Here is a 10,909-nt window from a genome sequence, read left to right on the forward strand (position 1 = left end):
ATTAACTAGGTCAAGCTAAAGATGGTTGAGTGAAGTTGGTATGCACTAAGTAGGTCTAGCCTGTATTGAGCTGATTGAAAAATGGTTGAGCAAAATTAAGCATAAAAACTTCCAAAATTCTCTTTTGCATAACTTTGCTAAGTGGGGTTGAATCAGTTGAGCAGAGTCGAATCCACTAAGCGTATTCTTTCCAGTGAAGGCATTGTGAAACCATGTTTAAAAGATGCTAAGTTACTATCCTACCTAATATCCTAAACAAAATGTTTAGATGTTACACTTTTTCTGTGGATTGTGTACAAAGTCAGGCTAATTAACAATTCTTCATGCATTAAAAAGATTCTCACTTTCACCATAACGTTATTGGTTTGTGTTGATGATGTTCCATTATATATAAACTTTATAATCGAGCTTTTGGTACTAAGAATATTGGTCCGCTCAAGTAGACTGATAAGTTACTTGATTTAGAGAAAATATTATTTAAATCTTCTTGCTAATACTAATTTTATTTCTAGTAAAAACATGTCTCTTCTCCGATGAATCCTTCTTACTAACTTATGGATGATTAAGGTGATTTATTATACAATTCAACAAAATATAGAGGAATTATTGGCAGATTGATCTACCTTACTACAACACTTCATAATATTAGTTATGATATCCAACAATTTAGCTAATTTGTTCACAACCCTAGGTACACCATATGTAGGTTGTACATCATGTAACGAGGTATCTAAAAGCTTATCTTAGTTTATGCCTCTTATTTTTTAGCTTTAATTATTTTACTATTTAGAGATTTTTCTTATTCTGATTTCGATAATAAAATCAGTGCCAAAATCAATAAAGTTATTTATGTCATTCTTGATTTTTCACTTGTTTCATGAAAAAAAAAATGTATATTGTTTATTGTGGGCTAAATACATTTAGGTGGATTGTCATTTTGTACTTTTACAAAAATTTCGCGAAAATAGAAAATACATTCAAGAGGGATTCATTCCTCTAATGCCTATCTCCTCAAATTTTTAACTTGTTAAGACATTGTTACCTAGTTATTTTAATTCTTGTTGGAGATCCCACATGAACTATAGATAAGGTCAAATTGTAGCATATAGGTGGGTGCAAACCTCATCTTACTAGGCTAGTTTTGTGAGATTGAGTTAGACTTAAATTTCACTTTCTTAAGTTGGTATCAATATCATTGATAGTTTATCATAGTGAAGTATCGTGTCTATTATGTCACTCGTTATCTAGTTCCCCTCAGTCCCACAGTTGAGATGTCTAGTCCTCGACATGTGAAAATATGTTAGAGATCCCACCATCAACTAGAGATATAATAAAAGTCTAGTATATAGGGTGCAAACCTCACCTTACCAAAGCTAAATTTGTGAGGTTTATTGTTTATCCTAGTTAAGTTTGTTAGGTTTATCATGTCACACATTATCGGATTTCCCCTAACCTAGCGCTCAATGTCCTCGTTGTGACATCCCACATTGACTAGAGATATGGTCAAACTATAGGTGGGTGAAAACCTTGTTACCAAGCTAGTTTGTGAGGTAAATCATTTAGAGTTTATCCTAGTCAAGTTTGTTAGACCTATTATGTCACCTACTAACGAGTTCCCCTCTCAAGCTCAATGTCCTCAATGTCGAGCGCTAGAAATCTCATATTGACTAGAGATATGACAAAATATATGAGCGTGTGGGTGTTTGTAGATGTTAAACCTCATATTCTTAAGTCGATTTTATAAGATTAAGTTAAACTCAAAATTTACTTTTTAGTTGTTTTAATCTATCTAAGTTGAGCATTATTATATTTATTTTGTGTACGTGTGTATATGGATGTTAAACTCAATATTTTCAAATCAGTTTTATAAAATTAAGTTAAGTTTAAAGTCTATTTTCTAAGAGTTTTAATTTGAAGAAGGTATTAAATAATAAAATAATATTTTGTTGTTGTAGTAAGATGTATCATAATTTCATTTTTCTCTCTCTTACATATGAGCAATTATATGGTTGTTCTTATAAAGGAATGATAATATCCCGATGCTCAGTTTTATCCTTTTTTTTATTCTGTCTCTTTATTCCATAAGTTTACCTACCTAAGATTTATATTAATGATCACTTTGGTGGATAGGAACAAAATAGAAGAAATCAAAGAAGAAGAAAAAAAAAAGTAATAAATGAGTGGAAATAAAAGTTTTTTTAGTGTAAAAAATTAATGGAAAGAAAAAGTATTTCATTTAATTTTATAATGTTATTTATTATTAATAAAATTATTTATTTATTTATTATTATTAGTTTAATTATTTATTATTATAATGATAAAAACAAAAAAAAATACAAATATTATCAATTATATATATATATATATAATGTAACATAACTAATTATGATATAAATAAGACATGATAATTTTCTACATACATTTACAAAAGAAAAAAAAAAGTATGGTCCATAATACTTTATTCCATCTTAATCAAAGTATATCTTCTCTCCCATCTTTCTTTCTAAACTTTTACTTTTTTCTTTTCCCAATTTTATGGGATTCATTTTAAATGAAGACTAAGAAATACAAGTTTTTATTTATTTATTTATTTAATGTTAGTTGTAAATATATTTAATTTTTGTTTCCCTAGGAATATTCCCTTTTTCTCATTTTTGCTTTGTTCTTATTATCCCTTTTCTTACAAGTACTTCAATGATTTCCCCCATTTAATAACTTCCCAAGTTTTCCGCCAAGTTTTAGGTCATTGGATTAGATATAAAACGTTTCAATATTTGGTCAAGATAACGATATAACATATATTATGTTATATAATAGTTAAATAATATTTAGAATCCTTTTTTTTACATTTTATTATGTTATTGCTAAAATAATAAACAAAATAAACTTATTATTTAGGCTACACGATAAATGATTATTTTTTAATTAAAGTATTACTGATTAAAATGAAAAAAAAAAAAATATATATATATATATATAAGTTATAAATTTTAAATTACATTCCATCAAAGTAAGATAAATCTATTGTTAATAATGAATGTTTTAATTTATATTGTCAAAAGATCGTGTAAATTGTTAATAAGTAAAGAATAAGTTTTTACACTTATAATTTATAACAAAGTTTGTTAATGAAACATTAATTCATTTCTATTTTTTACTGCATTTATTATATTATTAGAAATATAAATCATGGTAGTAATGAATATAAATTAAACATCGTTTCGGGCTTGTGAGAATAATAACGAATATTTTGTTAATTTATATTAAAACCTAGACAGTCAGAGAAATATATAAAAATATTTTTAGTGGTTAGTATTTTAAGAATTTGATGACACTACATATTTTGGTATTTCTGGGCTCTATTTTAGAAAATTATTTAAAAATTGAATTCAAATAATGATTGCCAAACTAGACAAAGATATAAGTCAAAAATCTCAAATTTCCTTTATATTTTTAAACATCAATTTATGAATTATTTTAAAAAAATGGTAGAAATTGAGTGGATATAAATCATTGGAAAAAATTTAAATAAATATTTTAATTTTATATTTCTCTCCATATTAATATGGCCAAAAGAAGAAAACAAAATAAAAACTTTAAGCATTAGATTGTATATTTTTATATACTTTGACTCTTCAAAGTTTTACTTTAGTTGTTGATAATGTGTATATGTTTATTTTTTCAACATAAATATTATACAAACTTCACTTCACTTGAACTCAATTCATAAAGTTTTGAATTCAATTAAAATTTGGACTATTTAACTAAAAAAACAGAATGAAAGATAGTTTAATGTTAAGGATAGAAATATTATTCATCTATTAAAAAATTATTGATGAGGAAATTAACTTGTTTGATGAATTTTAGTTTCAAAACCCCTTTTACAAAAAAAAAATATTTCATAATGAAAAACTCATTCTTTTAAAAATAACACTACACAAAAATCATGAAATAAAAATCAATTTTAGAGACAAAAAATAATTAGTTGCTATAGTTACTAAATTAGAGATCATTTTATAAACTAAGAAATTTTTTAGTTTCTAAATTAATTTTTATTATTGTTAAATAGTTTCTAAATTGGTATCTAATTAGCTACCAATGTTTTAAATACCAATTATTTATATTCTATAGCAAAAACTTTGGTCGCTAATTAGATATCAATTTAGAAATCATTTAACAATAATAGAAACTAATTTATAAACTAAAATAAATTTTAGTCTCTTAAAATGGTATATAATTTAGTAACAATAACAACTAATTATTGTTTGTTTCTAAATTTTTTTCTATTTCATAATTTTTTTATAATGAAAATCCATGTTATACTCATTATTTTGTTTTTTTTCTCTCTCTTGATTTGACCATAATTAATAAGAAGATTCTTATAAAAAAAAAAAGCCAAATTACCCTTCCCTCCCTCTCACTTTCTTCTTTTCTCTATCTTGATATGGCAACCAACACTATAGCTATTGTGCCTAACAAGTACCAATAGTGGTTGTGCATCAACCACACAATGAGTCAACTACTAACACCTTGCACCAAGACAAAACAAAAATGAATTGTTAAAATTATATACATTTCAGTCTTTTCATTAATCTTTATAACTTCATTTTCCATCAATATATAAAATATTTACTTTAGGATAATAGAATTTCACCGGTATTTATAAAAATAATCTCATATTTACTATATACTCTAAAAAAAATTATTAAATAATTTTAGAGATAAAAAATAATTAATCACTATATTGACTAAATTAGATATTATTTTAAAAATAAAAATATATTCGTATTTAAAGTGGTTTCTATTATTAATAAAAAAAATTGGTAACTAATTTTTAAATTGGTATTTAAAATTAGTTACCAAATTTTTAGTTACTTTTATATTAAAATTAGACTAATTTAAAATATAAAGAAGTAGGTGACTAACACCTTGGTAGCTAATGGTTAGATACCACTTTAAAAACTATTTTATAAATTTTTATTACTAATAAAAATTGCTTTACGTAGTAATATTTTTTTTAGTTTATAAAATAATTTTTAATTTAGTCAAATAATAACTAATTATTTTGATCTATAAAATTAATTTTTATTTAATAATTTACTTGTAATATATATAATAATTAAATTGTAATGTATAAATAGATGTAGTTCTTAACATTTAAACTAATTTTATGAGGTTAAAATTATTTTCTAAAAATTTAAATAAAATAAAAAGATATGTGATTATTTAAGAATTTATAGAATTTAATGATTGATGTTACAAAAATTTCTTACAAAAATATTAAAAATAAGTAAATTTTAAAGAATTTCTGATTTAAAAAATCACATTTATTTCTTAAAAAAACTAGAGAACTATTTATATCTAAAATAAGATTTATATTTCATTAAAAACACTTATTTTAAAAATAAATACAAACAAATTAACTCATATTCAAACGAAAAATAAAATTATTTCGGCAAGAATTTAACATTACCTCAAAATATAAAATATAGTAAAAATTGGAAAAGAAATCCTGAATAAATTTTGAAATAATATAGAAATAAAATAAAAGTAAATTTAAGTGGGATGAATATATTATTTTATCAATTTTATACACTTAAGTCAAGTCAAATTCAATAGTATCAAAAGTGTTCCAATAATTACTTTTTAGCTGATTAGATACTTTATCATCATTAGACCAACTTTAATAGGTTAAATTTGAATGAAACCAAAACATTTCTCTTTCAATAATATGTGAAAACACATTATTAAACAATTGTGGATATATAAGAAAAACATGACTTTTATCATATTCTAAAGTGTATATAAAATTTTGAAGGAAACAAATCTTTAAAGTTAAACATATTCTTTATTAGCCTTTCGATTTTTTACCTAAGATTGAATACAACCTTTTAATCAAGTAATAACTTAGTTGTATAACAACCATAAAAAAGAAAAAAAAAATATTTTGCTAACTTATATTTTCTCAACATCTCTTTTAACATCTAAATATAACAATAAAATAATAAATTTAAGTTATTTAATTAAAATATAAATAAAATTTAAATAAAAAAAATTAATAAACATAATTATTAGATGGGAGTATATTGACATCTATAGTTTGTCTTTTTTTTCTTTTATTATTTTTTTCAAAACATATTTCTACCTAATTTGTTTTAGGGAAATAGTTCCAGACATTACAACTCTTAATATTATTATTTTAATATTTATTTATTTATAAATTTACTTTTTATTATATTATTTTTTAACTTATTACATAAAAAAATTGTATACAACTTTAACTTTTAAGATTATCAGACTATAATCCTTCATCAAATTATAGTATATTTATATATAAATGAACTAAAAATTTCAATAATATTTTTAAATTGAGTTAAATTTAAAATTTATTTTTTAAAATAATATTAAAATTTATTATAACAAGATTTTATAGATTTATTTGTCACGGACTATTAAATTCCTCTATTTTTATTTTTACTATTATTGAAAAATAAAAAGTATTGAAAATTTTACATCAATAATTCATGTAATCAAATAAAAATTTAAAAATTATTTCTAATAAATTAGTTAATACATAAACTCATTTTACCTTATATAAACAAATCAAAATTCTAAACAATACCTTGTATTATATTCTCTTTCTCCCTATATGTATAAACTGATAAAATGGTTCTCTCATGGTGGAAGTTATTTTTAAATAGAAACTAAATTTATTCTATTAGTAGTAACTTAAATGAATAATATGATATAATAAATTCTTATATAAAAATATTTGAGTTAGTACTACTCATTTTAAAAGTAATTTTAATTATGTTTCTTTTCTTGAAATTTGAGATAATTCTGATTTTAGTTTTCCAAACTTAAACAAGTTTTAGTGCACTAAAGTTTAAAAAAAATATTGTTTTAATCTATAAAAACTAAACTTGAGAAATAAAAACTATTTTTAATTACTGAAACTTATAACTTAAACTCTAAATTATATCCTTTAAACTCTAAACTCTAAAAAAATTATTTCAATATCTTAAAATTTAGTATGTAAAGGCTGATATATCTTTTTTACATTTTAAGAGAATATTTCTTTTTAAAATTTAAATTCAAAACTATGATTGTCCCAATAATATTGAAAACATACAACAAATAATAATGTAATTTAATTAAATAAAATAAAATAAAAATATTTTTCTCTAGATTCAAGGAGAAAATAATAACACTCTCTAAATAGGTAAAGAGAATTTATTTTTTCTCTCAAAACTATTTTTAGTTTCTTAATTCTTTTTTCAAACAATAAAACAATACAAAATAAAATAATTTTAGTGTGTCTTACTAAGAAAAAATTATGTTTATTCTATAACAAGAAAAGTAAGCACTAAGATAAATTTCCATTATATAAAGATTCTCTTTTCACATTCTTCCACTTGAAAATTTTGATTAAATTAATCAAATCTTCACACTATGCTTTATTCTTTTCATGCATGTTACTTATTTTTTTTTATAGACCTCAGTGGGATTGAACCCACATAAACTTCTAAATGATAACAAAATTTGTATTAACATCAGCTAGGTTTTGAATTGTGTGAATCTTTAACATATTCACTCTTCCTTTCTTCTACTACTTCTTGGGCAGAATGATAACATATTCATGATTCATCCTATAATGAAAGACAGGATTGATTGAAATATGCAAAACACTCTAACTATCACAATACAAAACAATCTTTTGTTATATGTGCCCAGATCCCTCCATTAACCTTTTAATTCACATAGCTTCCTTGCCTGCTTGGGTAGTTGTCATGTTCCCAACTTATGTAGTAGACAAAGTTACAATATCCTATAACTTAGATAACTAACTTAATGCCCCTTCTACAAGTGTAAATATAGTTAGTAATAGATCTCCTTTTATTAAGACTACTTGCCAAATTTGAATAAACTTTGTTAGGAAAAACTCGACCACCCATGATTTTTATTAAGTGCTAAAAAAATTAAGTATAAAACATGGTCATGCTTTGTTTGACGCAAGTGTCTCGTCTATTAGATAATACTATATTGTGATGTCTTCTTTCACTCTAATAAAGCATGGATATGCTCAAATGTTTTTCACATAGTTTTAAGCTAACATTGTACTCCATGAACATATGTATGCTTATTTTAAGTCGAAGGAAATGTTAGTTAGTTTAATCTGCCAAGAAGATTCATTCAAGTATAAGTCACAACAAATGATCTTTTGGATGAAGAGTTAAAGTTGTTTCTTTCAACAACTCCCTAATGTTAACATTGTCAACTCTGGAAAGACTATATGTTTCCAACCACTCTTCACTTTAGACAAATTTCAAGTAAAGACATACTATCTAGAAGAGATAAGTACACCCAATTATTGAGATGTCACTACCAGGAAATTGTTGAATAGTGATCGAAATCAGTGACCAAAAAATGTGGCCACTACCAATGATTAAAACAATGATCAAAAGATGTTGTCATTAATAGTGACCAAATCAATTACTAGAAGTTATTTTTATGATTTAATGACCGAAATAGTGACTAAATTTCTAGTCACAAAAAACTCGTCACTAAATTGATGACTATACTAATATAATAATAATTATTTTTATTTTTATTTCTAAGTTTTTATTCCTCCATAAATTCCCCTAAAATTTCACATTTTCCCCTCAAACTCGATATTCAGAGTGAACCCTGGCCTTGTCTTTATTTCATCACCAGTTAGCGAAGCAGAGCCAGCACAATGCCATCAACAAGGTCACCAGGAAAATATCTCCCGTGAATGAGAGGCTTTAGGCAGTTTCCAAACACACGAAGCTTTGACTACCTTTTCCAAAATGAACTTGTCGCCAACTCGCAGTGGCAATGTCAAGGAAGAAAATTTTCTCTTTGTTTCTTTTAATTTGATATTTACTGATAAGAGAAATTATTGCAACACACTTTTATTGTTGACTAAAAATCATTTAAAGTCAAAATTTTGATTTTATTTGTGTTGTTACCTCTGAAATTGCGTTTTTTCCTTTCAATAGGGTTTTGGATTTGGTTTTCATTTTCCATGAGTGATCACTTGGTGTTGTTCGTTGACAATCTTGTGCACCCTGTCCCTATTGACCTGATGGCCATGTTGCTTCCTTCTAAGCCCTTTTCACCAATTGAAAACCTATGGCAACCACCTTGGCATCTCTTCATAATATTGTGCAAGGAGAGAATGAATCATTAGGACAATATATGGCTCGATTTTCTAAGATGTACCTACATATTTTTTATCTTCACCCAACTGTGGCCATGCACATGTTTTTAGTGGGGCTTCATCCATGGAAGTTCATTGACTCCCTTTATGCGGATGTCCCTGCCGACATGGATTAACTCAGCAAATTTAGAGGGCATGATTGTGAATTTATTTTTCGTTATGCCCGTACCTTGTTGATCTTAGCTCATAGATAGAAATTGATGGTAGTAGCAATCAACATATGTGCAAAATAGTATTGATCATATAGCATATTTACTTTAGTGGACCAACTTCTAAATTTAATCATTAGACTGCATTAAGAGAAAAAGAAAAAGTAACATTATAATAATCAATTGGTCATTATCGGACCACCCATGAATATATAGTTCCACGCACGAGTTTGAGGGTCTCGACGTAAGGGAAAGGTGTTGGAGATCCCACATCGACCAGAGACAATGACATTTTGAATTAAGTTTAAAGTCCACTTCTTCCTACCCGCGGGTATCGGGGGGTGACACCGTCGACACCTTAACCTGGCAACGCCTCATCCTGGCGACTCCTTAGTAATACTAGTACTACTAGTAATACTAGTTATACTAGTACTGCTAGTAATACTAGTACTGCGGGCTATCTTGCTCTCTTCTTCTACTTCTCCTAGGGGGTGGTTGATAGTAATCATTGATTCTAAGACTTTCCTCCCCTAGAGAGTCATGATCTTTGGAGTTAAATGCATGAGTATGTGATTTTTTTGACTTTTGAGAATTCTCATCGATCTTTGAGCAGCCTCCTTACATTGTCCAGCTTTTGGCTTTTCAGCCAATCAAAGCACACAACTTTGGGGTTGTTTATCACTTTGGTGCTTGTTTCAAACATATATCTCTCAATTAGATCATTGTCTCCAGAAAACCATCCTTCTTGCCTTCCTCCAGACCTTACAGCTAGTATATCAGTATAAAAGAGAATGTTGATGCAAGATGAAAAATGATGAAGGCATCGACCACTCCCATCCTTGGACAACATTTCAAAAGAAGGCGAACAAGAAAGTTTGAGAATTACACTCCCTGAATGCAAGTCGAGACATGATCTTGCATGAAACATGTAACCTCGAGTTGGTACAACTTTCACCTCTAGCTACAACTTACACATCTGATGACCCGATTAAGAGATGTAACTATCATCATAATTTGGGTTATACTAGGAAATAATGCTTCAAGGTTCGATATTTGATCGAAGAACTCGTACGATGTAGTGTCATCGATCGCTTCATGCAACAAGTACATCCCAGAGTTCGTGGACAAGCCGGATGAGGTTGGGGACGAGGACATTGGAGAAAAGACTGTGTAAGAGGCTTCCACGATGGTTTTCAAGGACAAGGTCATGGACCACTCCAAGAAAGTGAAGCACCCAAGTCCGAGCAAGAGCGAAAAAACCAACATCAGATGAAATCCTAACAAAGTTAGGGGCACAATGAATACTATCGTAGGAGGCTTCGCTAGAGGAAGATTGTCGATCTCGACTAGAAAGAGACATCTTCGGAGCATCAATTGTTGTTAGTTTTGCCACCCCGGTCTCTCCCCGCCATCATCTTCACAAATTTGGACTTTTTTTTAATGATTCGACACAAGATGAACCAGCTATAGTCATCGCCAATTGGCAAGTTTGAAAGATACTCATTGGTCAAGGAAG

The sequence above is a fragment of the Phaseolus vulgaris genome, chromosome 11 (genome assembly GCF_051622355.1).
Source record: "Phaseolus vulgaris cultivar YP4 chromosome 11, ASM5162235v1, whole genome shotgun sequence".
Taxonomy (NCBI): Eukaryota; Viridiplantae; Streptophyta; class Magnoliopsida; order Fabales; family Fabaceae; genus Phaseolus; species Phaseolus vulgaris.